Genomic DNA, 17,020 nt, shown 5'->3' with positions numbered 1-17,020 from the left:
GTCTGCATTTTTTCAGCTGATTTAGGATGAATCTGATGTGCTGAATCCAAAAATCACATTGGTTTTGCTCAATCAGGTCAAGTTTTTGAGCTATGGCCACATGTCTTTTTTAGGTTTTTGTTCACATGTACACTTGTGTGGAGCATTTTAGAAGAAGTTGGTGGGGGTAAAATGCCTTGTCAAATAATTGTTTTGATTGGAAATGATTATTTTAATGACAAGAAGTATTCAGGTCCGATAGTTCTGGGTGATTATGTCGAAAAGGGATCAGTTTGAAGTCATAAAACCTCGAAATCTTCCATAAATTGGTCCAGCAAAGCATAAAGTTGGTGGATGAAAACCAAGTTAATGGGGCAGCCGCCCCACGAAGTATCCTGATCTTCAATCAGCACGTTGTCCTGTAGCTCATTGTGATGAAATTCCAGTGCCTATCTTCGGATAACTTCCTGACATTAGTGACGAAGATGCCTCCAGTGTTGAAGGACATGAAGAAGAAGAAGTGGTTCTTGAAGATGATGCTCCACATCCAATTTCCCAAAAGGAGTTGAATGATCTAGTTCGCAACCTCAGCTTGTCAAAGGACTCTGCTGAACTGTTGGCATCCAGATTGAAGAAAAAAACCTCCTCTCTGACAGTGCTCGCATCAGCTTCTTGCGCAACAGGCATCAAGAGTACCTCCGTTTTTTCTTGGAAGAGAAGAACTTGGTGTACTGTGCAGATATTGCGCAGCTTCTGCTCAAGCTTGGAGTGCCCCAGTACGAACCCAAAGATTGGAGACTGTTCATTGACAGCAGCAAGTGATCACTGAAATGTGTTCTGCTACACAACGGCAACCAGTTTGCCTCTATACCCCTGGCTCACTCGAGTACACTGAAGGAGAACTATGAAGCGGTGAAGTATGTGCTGGAGAAAATTGGTTATGATCAGCATAAGTGGTTTATTTGTGTTGACCTGAAGATGGTGAACTTTTTGTTGGGACAACAGTCTGGCTTCACCAAGTACCCATGTTTTCAGTGCATGTGGGATAGTAGGGACCGTGCTCAACATTACATGAAGAAGGACTGGCCTGTGTGGGAGGAATTGGTGCCTTGCAAAGAAAGGAACGTCATCAATGACCCTCTGGTGAACAGAGACAGAATACTCTTCCCACCACTGCACATCAAGCTCAGCTTAATCAAGCAGTTCACCAAGGTTCTGGACAAGGATGGTGACAGCTTCATTTACTTGTGCCAGGCTTTTCCAGGATTGACCATGGAGAAGTTGAAAGCTGGCATCTTTGACGGTCCTCAGATCCGTCAGCTCATCAGAGATCCAGAGTTCGGAAACTCAATGAACGAAGTGGAACTGGAAGCGTGGAAGGCATTTGTTCTGGTAGTGAAGAACTTTCTTGGCAACAATAAGGCCAGAAACTACGCGGAACTTGTCAACAACATGCTGACTGCTTTCAGAAACCTGGGCTGCAACATGAGCGTCAAGATGCACTACCTATTTTCACATATGGACCGGTTTCCTGAGAACCTGGGTTCAATGAGTGACGAGCAGGGGGAGAGATTCCATCAGGGCATGAAAGAGATGGAGACCAGGTATCAGGGTCACTGGGACGCAGTCATGATGGCTGACTACTGTTGGACTCTGAAGAGAGACCTCCGTGCTGCTGAGCATTCCAGGAGTGCCAAGAAACAGAAGTTCAAGCCCTGAAGTTTGAAAAATGGTGAAGCAACATGCAATTTACATGTACTTACCTTTATCAATGCCCACCATTCAGTTTACAGAAAACCTGACCTGATGGAGAGAAACGGATGCCATTTCCTGATTCAGCAGTGCAAAAATACCCCAAATCAGTTGTAGAAATCTAGACAACATTCAAAAAGTAAGAAATTGTTGCCCAGTGTATTTATGCCCAGTAGACTATCTGCTTTGCATGCAGGAAATCCCAGGTTCAATTCCCAGTATTGCCAGGTAGGTCTGGGAAGGACTTCTGCCTGAAATTCAAGAGAGACGCAGTCAGTCAGTGTATGGTATGGTTTATTATTCTTTATTAAAATTGTATACCACCCTTCATCCGAAGATCACTGGGTGGTTCACAAAATAAAAAAATAAAACGAGGACACAAAATACATAATAAAACAAAAACAAACCAAGAAGCCATCTCCCCAAAACACATTTAAAACGTCATAGAATGTTAATCAGCCACAGGCTTGGTTAAAGATAAACATTTTTTACTGTGCCTGAAGGTATGAAATGAAGGTGCCAGGTAAGCCTCCTTGGAGAGAGCATTCCACAAATTGTTCTAGTGTTCACACCCTCTGGAGCTCTTGTGGAGGAGGCACATGTAAAAGGACCTTAGATGATGATCACAGGGTCTGGGTTGGCTCATATGGGGAGAAGCGGTCTGTGAGATATTGTGCGTGCCATGCCAATGGACCCCACAATCTTTGACCCAAGGCAACATCTCTGCTGCGATGACTAGTGATTTTCCAGGACTCTCCTAGGATTTGGGGTCAGTTGGAGCCTATGAAGCAGTGGTCCGCAAGCTGCATTCAGGTTGTGCACTGCATGTCTGAATTCTTACAAATTGAATTCTATGGAACTGAAATTGTAATACAATAAAAATACAATATAAGAAATAAGAAAAATAAGAAAGAAATAAGAAAAGCAATAGAATGCAATTTAAAATCTAGCACAGTGCATTGTGATTTCTACAACAGGCAGAAAAATCATTAAGTGGTCTGCCAAGACTCAGCAATTTTCAAGTGGTCCATGGAAAAAATATATTTGGGGATGACTGGTGTAGGCAATATTAACTAGATGGACCAATGGATAAGGCAGTTTCCTATGTTCCTATCATCATCATTATTTAAGAAACAATAATGACATTTTTGTATTTTCACACAGTTGTGTGTGTGTGTGTGTGTGCGTGTGTGTGTGTGCGCGTTCATGTGTGTTCAAAGAAGTTCACTTAAGCATTCAACTTATATTTAGCCATTCTTCTTCTTGGAAAATACTTTCTTTGGCTGTTAGGAAAATGATGAGAGCTCTAAACTCATGGAGAGAATCCAATTTCTCCATCAACCCCTTTCAAAGCAGTTTCTCTTTGGTAGCCTTATTCCACTCTAATGGCAGAGCAGTAAGCAAGAGAGGTACTGCCAAGTGGTTCGTGTTACTCTACATTTTATTGCAGTTTATGTTAACTGTGAATTCCTTGACAAAAAAGTAGAAAATCTTTCAAGTAGCTAAGGAAAAATCTCCTAATATGGGAACAGGTGAAGCAAGCTCTGAAAACCTTATTTAGAAAACACTGGCAATAGCAACAAATTTCAGCTGCTTCATTTCACAGTATTTAAAGCACACACACACACACACACACACACACACACACACACAGTATTAATCTTTGCTGCCAGAGAATATTGATGCTCTTGTTACCAGCATTTACAAAAAAATGGTTGTGGATATCCTCCTTCTTTTTGGTTACTAATAGCCTGGCGCTAAAATGTGCCGTGACAGCTCATGAATGAGTAGAAATAGCTGTAGGACAGCTGTGCCTACACACACACTGTACAGGACTACAAAGCATGGAATCGTATGCTGGAACAGTATTGTATGGTGTATTCCTATATATGGCTTTGGAAAAGGCCCACTGAATTAGGGGTGCTCAAGGATTTCAAGCAGTTTGCGTTTTTAAGTGAATTGACCTGATTTGTGCTTCCCAGACTAACATGCTAATTGGAACACTGTTATCTTTCAGTTTATGCACTTCTCCGAATTTTCCAACACAGCTTTTGCCTCAAAGAAATGCATATACAATGCATATCTTCGGTTAAAATATACAGGCTCACAAATGTATATTTTTGGACAAAATGCATATAAAAATGCATATTTTGTGAGAAATAATGCAAATTCTTTCCCCCCTTTTCGTTTTAATCTGCAGAGTGACATGGAAATGCAACAGAAAAGATTTGTGAATTAGCTCATGAAAAACAACAACTGACATGGGTTGAATATAGATTGATTGATTGATTGATTGATCCATCCATCTGTACACTGAATTCTACAGGTAACAGATTGCAGCTTAAGTGTTGCAGGCTAATATAATAGTGCAAATGTTTATGAGCAGCACATGCAGTATTTTCTTCCTCTTGTTCTCGAATAAAGTTTTTTTATTATTATTCAGTGCAATAATATGTTCATGTTTACTTAGCATTTACATTTGTAAGAGAGACTGTGGACTTATCCACACTTCCCTTCCTCCACACTTTATGGAGCAAACAGCATGTCCATGGAAAACAATAATTGCCATTTGTTGTGTTTCAGCTTTAAAGAGCAGGTTTTTACAGTGAAAGCTCCAAGGAAAAAAATTGATCCCTCGGACATGGAGCTTTGAAGTGTGAACCTGTGCCTGGAAAGAACAGGGTGAAATCTAAGTGTGGATAAGCCCTGTGTCCGAGGACCAAAGTAAACAAGATAAATGAGATTTGCAATTGCCGTATTTTTCGTCCCATAGGATGCTCCGTCCCATAGCACGCACCTAGTTTTTTTGGGGGGAAATAAAGGAAATTTCCCCCCTTTATTCCCCCCCCCCCAAACCAGGTTGGGGAAACCAAACCAGGTCGAGGAACAGCGGGATGGCGGCGCTGTGACTCCCCGCTGTCCCCCGAGCTTGTGGGGCTGGCTGATGTCTGCCCAGCGCGTGGGGCGCTCTGCTTCAGGGTGCCTTTCGCGCCGGGCGGCAGGCTGCTATCCACAGCGTAGGGAGCCTTGCGGGAACTCCCGCAGGGCTGCCTAGGCTGTGGATGTGTTCCTGAAGCGCTGGGTGCTGTGCTTTCAGCAGGGCTGCCTAGCCTGCGGATGTCTTCCTGCTCACCGACCCCTCTCGCTCTCCAAGCTTCAGAGAAAGCCTGCATTCGCCCCATAGGATGCACCCAGACTTCCCCTTCATTTTTGGAGGGGAAAAAGTGCGTCCTATAGGGCAAAAAATACGGTACCTAACTGTTTACATTCATGTCTCACCTTTTGTCCAGGGAGTCCACACTATTGTACAAAATTCCTCCTCCTCTTGTGAGGACCACACCTGACAGGGTGTGTGACATAAAATTATCCAAAGGGCTTCATGGCTCAATGGAGATTTGAACCCTGCTCTCCCCAGTCATTGGCCAGTGCTCTAACCACTATAACATATTGCCTCTCTGGATCATTAAACGTTTATTGCCACCCCTGTGTTTGGCAGCGGGAGCGTTTGCATTTGCTTTAGCAGAGTAAATGTTAGGCCATAAATTCACATTCTGTTTTGCGTGCTACCACTGAGCAGAGAGTATTGTATGTGAGCAAAGCACCCCTCCTAAGAATAGCATCTTTTTGCAAACTTTTTTTTTTTATTAAAAAAAAATCTTTTCCTCTGCACCCTATGGAAGAAGACAATAACACCATTCTAGGCCCTGAGCCAAGCACACTCCCAGTAAGAGCTGTGTGTTAACTGCAAGGGGTTGTTGACTTAATTCATGCTTAATTGCCCTCCCTCTCCTTTGCAACACCCCAGGAGTCAATGACTGCCGGGGGAGGGAGAGCCTCATTCATTTGTGGACTGACTCCATCCACGTGGAGTCGCACAAGCAAACCCACACAGAACCAGTGATCATGGCAGGCTAGGCCCCGGAGTGATATAAAAGGCAGTCTTTATCCAAACAGACTGCCTGCATTTTGGAAATTTCCACCCCATTTCCTCATGGACTGTTATTTGGAACAAAACATCAAGTGCTGGCGTTGGCAGCAGGATCAGTCATAGTAGCTCAAGCAAAAGTGTGACCATAAACCCGTCCAAGTGGAAGAAGTAGAGCACGCTGTTGCTATATCCACTTGGGTGTTTTTCCTTCATGTGTTCAGGCTTTTAGTATCTGTTTTCCACCCATTTCTCCCACCCTTGAGATCAGCTTTTGCCAGGCAAAAGTTTTAACACGGTGAAGCTTGGAGGCAGGGAGAAGGTAATTTTGGTGCTTACTTGAAGTCAGGGAGAGCTTTCACCCATAATATGTTGGTACCTCTAATTTAGCGTTTGGCTAGACATTTTAGAAATAGTATAGAAGTGAAATTTCTGCCCTCGGAGTGCTCCCCCCCCCAATAAAAACACAGAAAGAAGCTCAGTGCAGCATACATTGCTATTGGCATATTAGCAGGAGAAGCTTCCCTCTTTCTTCTAATACATTTTCAGTAATTGTTTCAGAGTACAAGCATATGATTCCTTTATTATTCTTTTAAAAACATTGCTATCTTATTCATAAGGCATCTTGGGTGCTTTTGGTATTTGAAACGGGAACCCTTAAAATATTAGGTAAAATCATTATGATCAGATTAGTCAAAGACTGAACTCAGCAAAATGCATGGTGATCATCATGATCATTTATATTCTTAACAACAATAAAAACAGTAGCACTGTCATCAGAGGTGGCTGATGCTCATTGGGACTGATAGGGCAGAAGGCAAGGGAGACCAACATGTGGAACCACAGCCAATGAGAGGCAGGAGGCTCAACCAGGCATCCATTTGCCCTGTCATTTCCTCCTGGGAAAACCTGTGGTTTAGTGCTGAATCGGAACAAACAGCAATTGGGTTTTCTGTGAATTGCCATTTGTTCTGATTTAGGAAAACTTGCAAAAGGCAGAGTCCCTGGATCCCGCCAACTGGGTGTAGATGCACAAAGCTTGTATATGCACAGGCTTTGCTTAGAACTTTGAATGAATGCATGGAGGTCAGGAGCAAGGAGTATTGGCACTGCCCTGCTTCTCCTCTCTGCACATTTGCAGCACAAGGCTTTATTTGTTATGATAAGATCATGTGTAAATTTCTCTCTTGACCCATAGTCAACAGATCTGTAATGCTGGCATCACGGCTGAAACCAATACCCAACAAAATCAGCAACCCGTAAGCGGGTTGCTGGTTGTTTAAAGGGCCCATTGAGTTAGATACTGAGCCTAATTGTGATTCCCAAATCACCATTCTTGCTGCTCAGAAAACCAATGGATGGGTGTGATTCCGAGGGCTCTCTTGCTGTGGAAGGAGCACCCTGTCTGGAAGGGATCTCTTGTCACAAAAATCTAGACCTAGTCCCAGTGCATGCACATAGATGAAGTCCACATTGTAGTCAGCCAAGAGCTGTTAAAAGGAGAGAGGGAGAGACAGAGAGCTGTCATTCTTCATGTCACTGCCCACACTCCTGGTTTTCAGCTACAAGAGCTATAACAAGTGCTTTCTATCCTCAAGGAGACCTCAGAAAATTATAACATTTTGTTTTGACTGTCTGTTTTAAAGCAGTTGCATCTTTCCTGTCCCTTCTTCTGAGCTAGGGCCTGAGGCATGCTGGGAAGTTAGATGCTGTTAGATGCCAACTCTCACCAATCCTAGGCAACATGGCCAGTGGTCAAGGGTGATGGGAGTTGCAGCCACAGGTGGGCCACAGAGTCCCCAGTCCTGCTTTACCAGACCTACACTGTGATGGTGATGGAGGCAATGAAACATTTTTCTCCTCCGCCATTGTATCTTCTCATTGTTGTCCAACAAAGCTTTTTCCCCAAGCAATTTTGTCCAAAAGGGGATTTGGTAGAAACCCCAAAATCACACTGGGGTGTGTTTGCAAGACACTTTGAGAGACAAGTCGCTCTCATCTGCAGAGAGGCTTGCCTGCCCCTTCTCTTTGGCTGGCTGTCTAAGATCTTATTATTCACTGAGAGCTTTACATCCAGGCTGCAAAGTGTTTAGGGAAAGAGCTGCAAGGAAAAGGGTTTTAAGCAAAGTAGCCTCTTGTGTGGGAAAGTGCTTGTGCTTCTTTTGCTCTTTTTTATTTTGGGGGGTATATTTTAATTACAGTGGTACCTCGGGTTAAGTACTTGATTCGTTCCAGACGTCCGTACTTAACCTGAAACTGTTCTTAACCTGAAGCACTACTTTAGCTAATGGGGCCTCCTGCTGCTGCCATGCCGCCGGAGCACAATTTCTGTTCTCATCGTGAAGCAAAGTTCTTAACCTGAAGCACTATTTCTGGGTTAGCGGAGTCTGAAACCTGAAGCGTATGTAACTTGAAGCGTATGTAACCTGAGGTACCACTGTATCATACATTGTAATTTGAATTGCTCTTCAGCTGTCCCAGGGATTTTTATTGATTGGGGGTGGGGGTGCTATATATAATATATATATGGAAGGGTGGCTATATTCATTTTCAATAAAAGAAGAAAGAAGAGGGTACCCAGATAATAATTATTCAGCATGTCTCTGAAGGATGCAGTGTCTGTATTCAGCAACAGCTATGCATTTACTGGCTTGCTGCTCCCATGCCCACTGCAGTGACCTTATGATGCCCCTCACAGTAGTAGTAAACTGCATTCAATTCTTTGATTATAGAAACGACATTTTCTGGCTTGAGAGAGGCTCGTGACAGAGATGCAACTTAAGCCAAACATTCATTTGGCTTTGCTACAGGAGACTGCCGGAATGTAAACTCCCCTCCTTCTTTTCAATGGTTTCAGCTCCTGAGTTAAAAGCTTGGGTTTTTTGGAGTAATCTGGGAGGGCTATATTTGGCCAAAAATGCCACTGACTCCCATTACTTAGTTGGCACAAGCCAAACAATGTTCCTTTATCAACAAAACCAATAGTCTGTTTCATTTGCAGTGCACAGAGAAGTAGCTTCGTCCAACAGATCCCACTTTCCCTCCCTTGCAACATGTCTGTGACCAGTTAATGAGCTGCAACAGGGCCTGGGGTTTATTTTCAGCCAATTAAGCTTATCCCTCTCAGGAATTGTGGTCTGGCTGTGGCAGAAGTCCTAGGTACGGGCAGGACTTGTTTCTTTGACCAGTTGTGGGTTAGCCACATGGGTACGTGCTGTTGCACCACACAGCATACGTTTTCTCTGTAATAACTCCTCCAAGTGCTCCACAAAAGCAGATCCCCTTTTAATTTACTTCATGTTTACAGCGTTCTCTTTCAAACTGAACTGCTGGCACAGGCGGATATTTATACAACCTTTGTTTCAAACTATTTATTTGCATTTGAGACTTCAGTAAAATTCACTGTCAGGACAATTGTGTGTTTGAAAGCTAGATTCTTAAACATGTTAATGTTCCAAGGAGAAAAACAGACAGTTCTGCCCTTCAGTTGCTTTTACACATCTTGGGTAAATGTACTTGTGGATCACGGCAAAGAGACAAAATTTTCTAGGTGCACGGAAACGTGGAAAGAAGCATTCATCACATTGATTCCAAAGTCGGAAATGGAAAAGACCCAGCTTAAGAACTATCGTCCCATCTCACTCCTGAATGTGGATTACAAAATATTTGCAGACATTTTAGCAAATAGATTTAAAAAAGTATTAAATGAAGTAATTCATAAGGACCAAGCAGGTTTTCTCCCTAGCAGACATATGTCGGACAATACCAGGAACATTATTGACATATTGGAGCTTTTGAGAATTAGGAACACAAGGGCCGCATTAATTTTTATTGATGCGGAGAAAGCATTTGACAACATTTCTTGGAGGTTTATGAAGAAAAACCTGAAAGGGATGGGAGTGGGAAGGGGGTTTGAAAATGGAGTAGAAGCAATCTACTCAGAACAAAAAGCCAAACTGATAGTGAACAATGTGGTGTCGGAGGAACTCAAAATTGAAAAAGGGACACGACAGGGGTGCCCCCTGTCTCCTCTGTTATTTATTTCTGTCCTGGAGGTATTGCTGAATATGATCAGAGAGGACCGGTTGGTGCAGGGTATAGTGGTCGGAGCGAAACAATACAAACTGAAAGCTTTCGCAGATGACCTAGTCTTGACATTACAGGAGCCAGAATCTAGCACAAAAAAAGTTCTTGAACTTATCTCGGAGTTTGGTCGGGTGGCGGGATTCAAGCTTAATAAACAAAAAACCAAGGTTTTGGTTAAAAATCTGACACCTACAGAGACAGAGGGGTATCAGAAAGAAACAGAGTTAAGTGTGGTGAAAAAAGTGAAGTACCTGGGGGTATTTTTGTCCACCAAAAATTTAAATTTATTTAAAGATAATTATGAAAAATGCTGGTTGGAAATCAAAAAGGATTTGGATATATGGGCAAGATTGAAACTTACCTTGTCAGGCCGAATCGCAGCTATAAAGATGTGTGTTTTGCCAAAAATGTTATTTTTATTTCAAACCCTACAGGTCGTGGACAGAATGGAATGTTTTGGAAAGTGGCAGAAGGATATATCTAAGTTTGTCTGGCAGGGCAAAAAGCCCCGAATAAAATTTAAAATACTAACTGACTCAAAAGAAAGAGGGGGGTTTGCCCTGCCGGATTTAAGGTTGTACTATGAAGCTGCAGCCTTCTGCTGGTTGAAGGATTGGTTCTTGTTGGAAAACACTGATGTCCTAGACCTGGAAGGGTTTGACAATGTTTATGGTTGGCATGCATACTTGTGGTATGACAAGGCAAAGGTTCATAAATTGTTCAAAAACCATATTGTCAGAAAATCAATATTTGCTGTATGGATGAAGTACAAGGATTTACTAGAAAGTAAAACCCCGAGGTGGTTATCACCAGTGGAAGCCAAAGTTTCCAAAAAAAGGCCCAATATGGAGGCCTACTGGCCAAAATATTGGGAATTAATTGAAAGAGTTGGAGACAACTGGAAGCTCCAAAGCCAAGACAAATTAAAAAATAAGGTGCGAGACTGGCTACATTATGCTCAAATGCAAGAGGTTTTCAAAATGGATAAAAAAGTTGGTTTCCAGGTGGAGAAATCGAAACTAGAGACGGAGTTATTAGAACCCAAAACTAAGGTACTTTCGAGAATGTATAACTTGCTGCTTAAATGGAATACACAGGATGAGACAGTTAAATCGGCTATGATAAAATGGGCACAGGATGTAGGACATAACATTATGTCTGAGGACTGGGAAAGGTTATGGAACACCGGTATGAAATTCACGGCATGTAGTGCCTTGAAAGAGAACATTATGAAAATGGTATACCGGTGGTACATGACCCCAGTCAAGTTGGCTAAAATATACCACCTGTCTGATAATAAGTGTTGGAAATGTAAGGAGGAAGAAGGGACATTCTTTCACCTCTGGTGGACCTGCCCGAAAGTAAAGGCCTTCTGGGAAATGATATACAATGAGTTGAAAAAGGTATTTAAATATACCTTTCTTAAGAAACCAGAGGCCTTTCTGCTGGGCATGGTGGACCGGAAGGTGCCAAAGAAGGACAGAACTCTGTTTATGTATGCGACAACAGCAGCAAGGATTCTTATCGCAAAGTACTGGAAGACACCAGATTTACCCACACTGGAGGACTGGCAGACACAGTTGTTGGACTACATGGAGCTGGCAGAAATGACTGGCAGAATTCGAGATCTGACCGAAGAAACAATAGAGGAGGACTGGAAAAAATTCAAGGATTATTTGCAAAAATATTATAAGTTGTTTGAATGTTAAGATTGTGCATGATTAGGAAACGTCACGCTTCCGCAACCTATTTAAGCAAAGGATAAAATAAGCGTAGATAAAAAAGAAAAGGAAACAAATTTGAAACAATATATTATGTTTATTGTGAAGGTACCAAAAGTAAACTACAAACTTTCGAAATTGGTAACATAATAAAGTCAAAGATACAATAAGTTGTGAAACAAGGTAACAAATTGCTGATCAGGTTAGAACAATGAATGCAATGTTGGGAAGATGTGGGGAGGTCCAAAAGAAAGTAAATTTATGAAACATGATGTGTAACATATTCAATTTTTTTTTTCTTTTTTTATTTTTCTTTATATATAAAAAAAAAATGTTTCTTGTATGTTGCTATGTAAACTAATTTGTGAACCTATGAAAAGGAACGCAATAAAAAATTTTATAAAAAAAAAAAAAAAACAAAATTTTCTAGGTGCAATAATATAATGGTGCTCTAGAACAAACTAAAGGGTAGGTGACCTAAGTGATAACCAGAATCAGGTGTGTGTGTGTGTGTGTGTGTGTGTGTGTGTGTGTGTTAAGAACATAAGAAGAGCCTGTGGGACCAGGCCAATGGCCTATCTAGTTCTGCATCCTGTTTTCACAATGGTCAGCCAGATGCTTATGGGAAGTCTGAAAGCAGAATCTGAGAAGACCTTTTCCCAATCTGCTCAGGAGCAGGGCTGGCCCTACCATTAGACAGAGTGAGGCAGGTGCCTCAGGCGGCAGATGCTGGGAGTGCAGAACAGTGGCAAGTTGTTGGAAGACAGGTCTGCGAGCACCACGTGACCTACCCTGCCCCCCTAAACTATTTTGCTGCCCTCAGGCCTGGTGGGAGGATGCCATCCTGTTAAGTCTGATGGGCTTTTTGCACATGGAGGGATAGGGAGTCATCTTGAGCTTTGCCTCAGGCAGCAAGCACAACAAGCCTAGCTGAGGAAGAAGCTGAGGATGGCTTCATCCTCTTCTATCAGCTTTTTAGAATTTGTTGAGTGTCAACAAACATATAACTGAAGGATGAACTGGGAGTCCTCATATACACAGACTTCATCAAAACCCTTTGAAGCCCCTCACCAGAGACTCTTGAGGAAACATAGGTAAAGGTAAAGGGACCCCTGACAATTAGGTCCAGTCGTGGCCAACTCTGGGGTTGCGGCGCTCATCTCGCTTTATTGGCTGAGGGAGCCCGGCGTACAGCTTCCGGTCATGTGGCCAGCATGACTAAGCTGCTTCTGGTGAACCAGAGCAGTGCACGGAAATGCTGTTTACCTTCCCTCTGGAGCGGTACCTATTTATTTACTTGCACTTTGACGTGCTTTCGAACTGCTAGGTTGGCAGGAGCAGGGACCGAGCAATGGGAGCTCACCCCGTCGCAGGGATTCGAACCGCCAATCTTCTGATCGGCAAGTTCGAGGCTCTGTGGTTTAACCCACAGCACCATCCGTGTCCCAAAGGCCTTTTCTGGGCTGCTAACCCATTACAGAACATGAAATACAAGGTTGTATGAAGAGCTGACATGCAATTATGCTGCACCCAGAAATCAGCCAGAAATGTTAGACATCCAGCCTGATGCTAACACCTCAGTGAAAGTTATATGCATAATTAACCCCCTCCCCACAAACCCCTATCTTGATAATTACAATAGCAGCCAAACTAAAAACAAACCACTACATTTCTAGATAGCAAGCACATGCTTGTTTCTAGTCTTACCCCTCCCCTGTTCTATCTGAAGTCCTCTCTAGGGCTAAAGCATTTTATAAGACTTAGATTCTTAACCTCCCCAGCTGCTACTTTCAGGGAGGAAGTAGGACTACAAAGCCATTCCCTAAACTAAATAAAATTTGTGATTCAGCATTAATGGTCCCTTCGCTCTGGTAAGTGTTAAGTGCTATCTTATTTCAGGTAAATAACAAACAATGAACATAAACAAAAATATTTGTCAGTGAATGGTATTGGGTCATTGGATTGGGGGAGTTATACGTCAACATGAATATATTTGTGAAAATACCCTAAAATACAATGTATTAGTGTAAATTGTCTCTGAAACTGTGTGCATTAGTTAAAACTGCATACAAAAATGTGTTTATTAGGAGTGATTTGCACTAACATCCTGGTGAATTTTCATGAATATTTTTTATAAAATTGCAAATTGCTGCAGACATGTAGAGAACTGACTTTAAGATTGAAAAAATTGAGAAATGGCAGATTCTTCCACCCCTAGTCAGAAGTAAGCAGTGTGGTAGCCAGCTTTATGAAGGCATCAAAATGTTGCTATTATGATGTTAACCCATTACTTCTCCCCCCCCCAGTTAATGTAAAAGCACTGTCAGAAAAAGCACTAGTATTTTGTGCTAAATTGTGTTTTTTTTCCATCAATGGTTTCTGTTTAGTCATCAGCCGCCACTACAGTTCCCATTTCCTCCTACCACTTGCAGACAATTTTTGTGGCTGCCTGCTGGCCAGTATGCAGTTGAGTTTTCAGGAAACATCTGTACAATGGAATTTGATTGCCAGGGCTGTGAACAGAGTTTCAAATGGCAAACAGGCAAGTGCAGGTGGAAAGAAAAAAAAGGTGTCATCCAAAATTTGCCTTGTAAACACAGACATCTGTGCAGGGGCCAGTAATTCAACCCTGTCCCTGTAAGGGTAACTGAAATCAGTGAAGCCCTTCATGTGAACAGTAATTGCTTGGGGAAGTTGAAGCTGCATTCTCAAGCAAAGAGATCTATAGGGGTTTGTTTTTTTTCCCTAGAATGGGATTATGTACCAGTTCTCAATATACAGATATTGTGAGAGAAGGGTTTAAAAAACGAGTGATAATTGTATGCCACTTGTCGTCGTTTTCTGCTGCCATATTTTCAGTCTCCTCTTCCCTTTCATGTTTTAAATATATGTTTTGCGTACATGAAACAGAATGATGTATGCATAAATTAATACTTATTTCTGGACTGTTAGTAGATCAGGGAAATAGGTGCGGCTGAAGGGTTGACTTTCTAGCAAATATTCAGAAATGTTGGCTGCCTCTTAAAACTACTAGGAACTTAAATATGTTGTTTCTTTCTCTGCCCCCTTGTTCTGTGCGATGCAGTTCACAGTTTAGGACACTTAACGCCTCAAAATGGTATTGGGCTTTTTGCCCAAGAGAGCCAGCTCTATTAAAATGCTATCCTTAAATAAAGGTAAAAAGTAAACATGCAACTCTAGCTCTCACGCAACACAATGTTTTCTAGTGTCAACTAAGACTTCATTCTCAAGAGCATAGGAAGTTGCCTTAATCTAGATGAGACTATTTGCCTATCCAGCTCAGTATTATCTACCAGCGATGGCTGGTCTCATTGTGACTGGTAGGGCAGAAGGCAAGGAGTCTCATCAGTAGGTGGAACCAGAGTCAATGACAGGCAGAGCCAGAGCCAATAACAAGTAACCCCAGATCGTTCTAGTTTAGTCCCCATCCTCCTCCCTGCTGAGTTCCACAAAGGGCAACATTGAAATCAAGGAGAAGGAAGCTGATGGGCAGTACCAACCGCTGGACTGGTTGTTCAGTAGAAAGGCAGGCAGCTGGGGGTTGGCTGAGGGCAGGCTGAGGTTAGCGGGTCCAACAGTGTCCTATGTGCCCAAATGGGCCAGTCACCACTGATGACTGGCACCAGCTGTCCAGGTCTCAAGCAGAGATCTTTCCCATCATCACCTCTTGGTTTTATCTGGAGATGCCAAAGATTGAAACTGCATGCAAAACATGTGCTTTGCTGCTAATCTCCCCCCCTTATAATGACATCAGTGACAACACAATGATATTGTCTCTTGCATTATTATCTCCTGTGAATTTTTAAAGCAAGCTTACAGCAAGACTCAAGGTTTATTTTAAAGTCTATAAAATATGCGAACAAACACCCTTTCCTGGTATTCTAGACACCTGTGCCAAAATAAATATTTCATATATGCCATACCTCTATATTTAGCCCTTTGGATTTTTTTCTAGATAAGCTCTGGATTTAAGAGCAAGCATAGCAACTGTTCTGCAAACTGATTCTTCATTATAGGTAACCACTGAGAGCTTCACCAAAGGCATTCTCTCTGGGATTACAAAGATGAAAAATCAATTCTGATAACATTAGAACAAATTTAAAGAGCAAAAAGCCTTTGAAAGCATGCAATGAATAAACAGAACCATCTTTATTCCCTGTGCAGATTTCTTTTAATATACTGAAATAATTGCATTTTCCCTCTTGTCTTGGAATACCTGGCCACGTTTTATTCCTGGTTTTTTAAATTTTTTATTTAACAAAGGATTGTTTGAATAACCATAACAGGAATCCATCAAGATGAGCAGTTCATCAAGGATGCAATCCTGTACCCACTTTCCTGGGAGTAAGCCATCTGAATCCAACAAGGCTTGCCTCTTCTGAGTAGACATATATAAGAATGCACCGAAATGAATTTGCTGCTTACAATAATCAAGAGTAGCTGAGTGTGAGGAGATCACAGTAACAAATGTGTATATAATCTTCATTTGGAAGTAGGGTCCTCTAGCCTTGTTGCTTATGAGAGCCAGTGTGGTGTAGTGGTTAAGAGTGGTAGTCTCGTAATCTGAGGAATCAGGTTCGCATCTCTGCTCCTCCACATGCAGCTGCTGGGTGACCTTGGGCCAGTCACACTTCTTTGAAGTTTCTCAGCCCCACTCACCTCACAGAGTGTTTGTTGTGGAGGAGGAAGGGAAAGGAGAATGTTAGCCGCTTTGAGACTCCTTAAAGGGAGTGAAAGGCGGGATATCAAATCCAAACTACTACTACTACTACTACTACTCTTCTTCTTCTTCTTCTTCTTCTTCTTCTTCTTCTTCTTCTTCTTCTTCTTCTTCTTATCACCTGAGGGGCAGTAGCCCAAACTGGATGACTCAATGAAATACGGGAAGACCAACCCAGGATGGGCAAATCTGTTAATTTCACTGTCTCCCAGTTTCTCACTTTTCCCCTAGTTTTTGGTTCATTTCTCCACATTTCCACATCAGCTTGTGCTTTTTTTAAAATGAGGATTTATCCTAGTAGACACAGCTTTTTATGCAATTTTACCTATTATACAAATTTGTGCAGAGCAGATTGCCCTAATATAATGCTATTTGGTATGTTATTTTTACTAATATATACATTTTTGTACACACTATTTGGCCAGAGAACTGCACTGCAAAGTTCAGAAAAGTGCTATTTTTGTTTTGGTTTGCATATTGTTTTGTAAATTAGTGCGGTCCACCTTCAAACGAGAACTGAATCAAATTTTTCTCCCACTCCTAGGACTAGCTCACATGCTGGATAAGTCACTACATAGTCACTATTTTAAATTGCTCTATTTGGCAGCTCTTCCTCTGTGTTGATGGCTGCTGCAGCAGCTTACCATACAGGCTGGGAGAGTATTTTCATGCCACTGTGCCCACCCAAATATATTTAGTCTTTTTCAAGCTTGGCAAAACCCTCATGTATGGCGATCTCCTAATGAATTTCTGCCAGGAGGTACCCGCCATATCAAACAGCTTGTCCCCTTCAGGTACTTGTAACTTAACATGGGG

The 17,020-nt window shown here is 42.1% G+C and overlaps 1 long non-coding RNA gene across 2 annotated transcripts in view; it reads left to right on the top strand.

Moving 5' to 3' along the window:
* The window catches only part of LOC310688766, an 82,158-nt gene that overhangs the window by 52,060 nt on the left and 13,078 nt on the right, over positions 1–17,020 (top strand). For both annotated transcript variants that reach the window (XR_014517159.1, XR_014517160.1), the window contains exon 3: positions 3,932–4,057. This is a non-coding gene — a long non-coding RNA (uncharacterized lncRNA). The remainder of the gene's footprint in view (positions 1–3,931; positions 4,058–17,020) is intronic.

This window comes from Podarcis liolepis (genome assembly GCF_965112155.1).
Source record: "Podarcis liolepis genome assembly, chromosome: 11".
In the NCBI taxonomy this organism is placed as follows: Eukaryota; Metazoa; Chordata; class Lepidosauria; order Squamata; family Lacertidae; genus Podarcis; species Podarcis liolepis.
The sequence above is the reverse complement of the archived record's forward strand: the minus strand, read 5'-3'. Positions and strand labels throughout refer to the sequence as shown.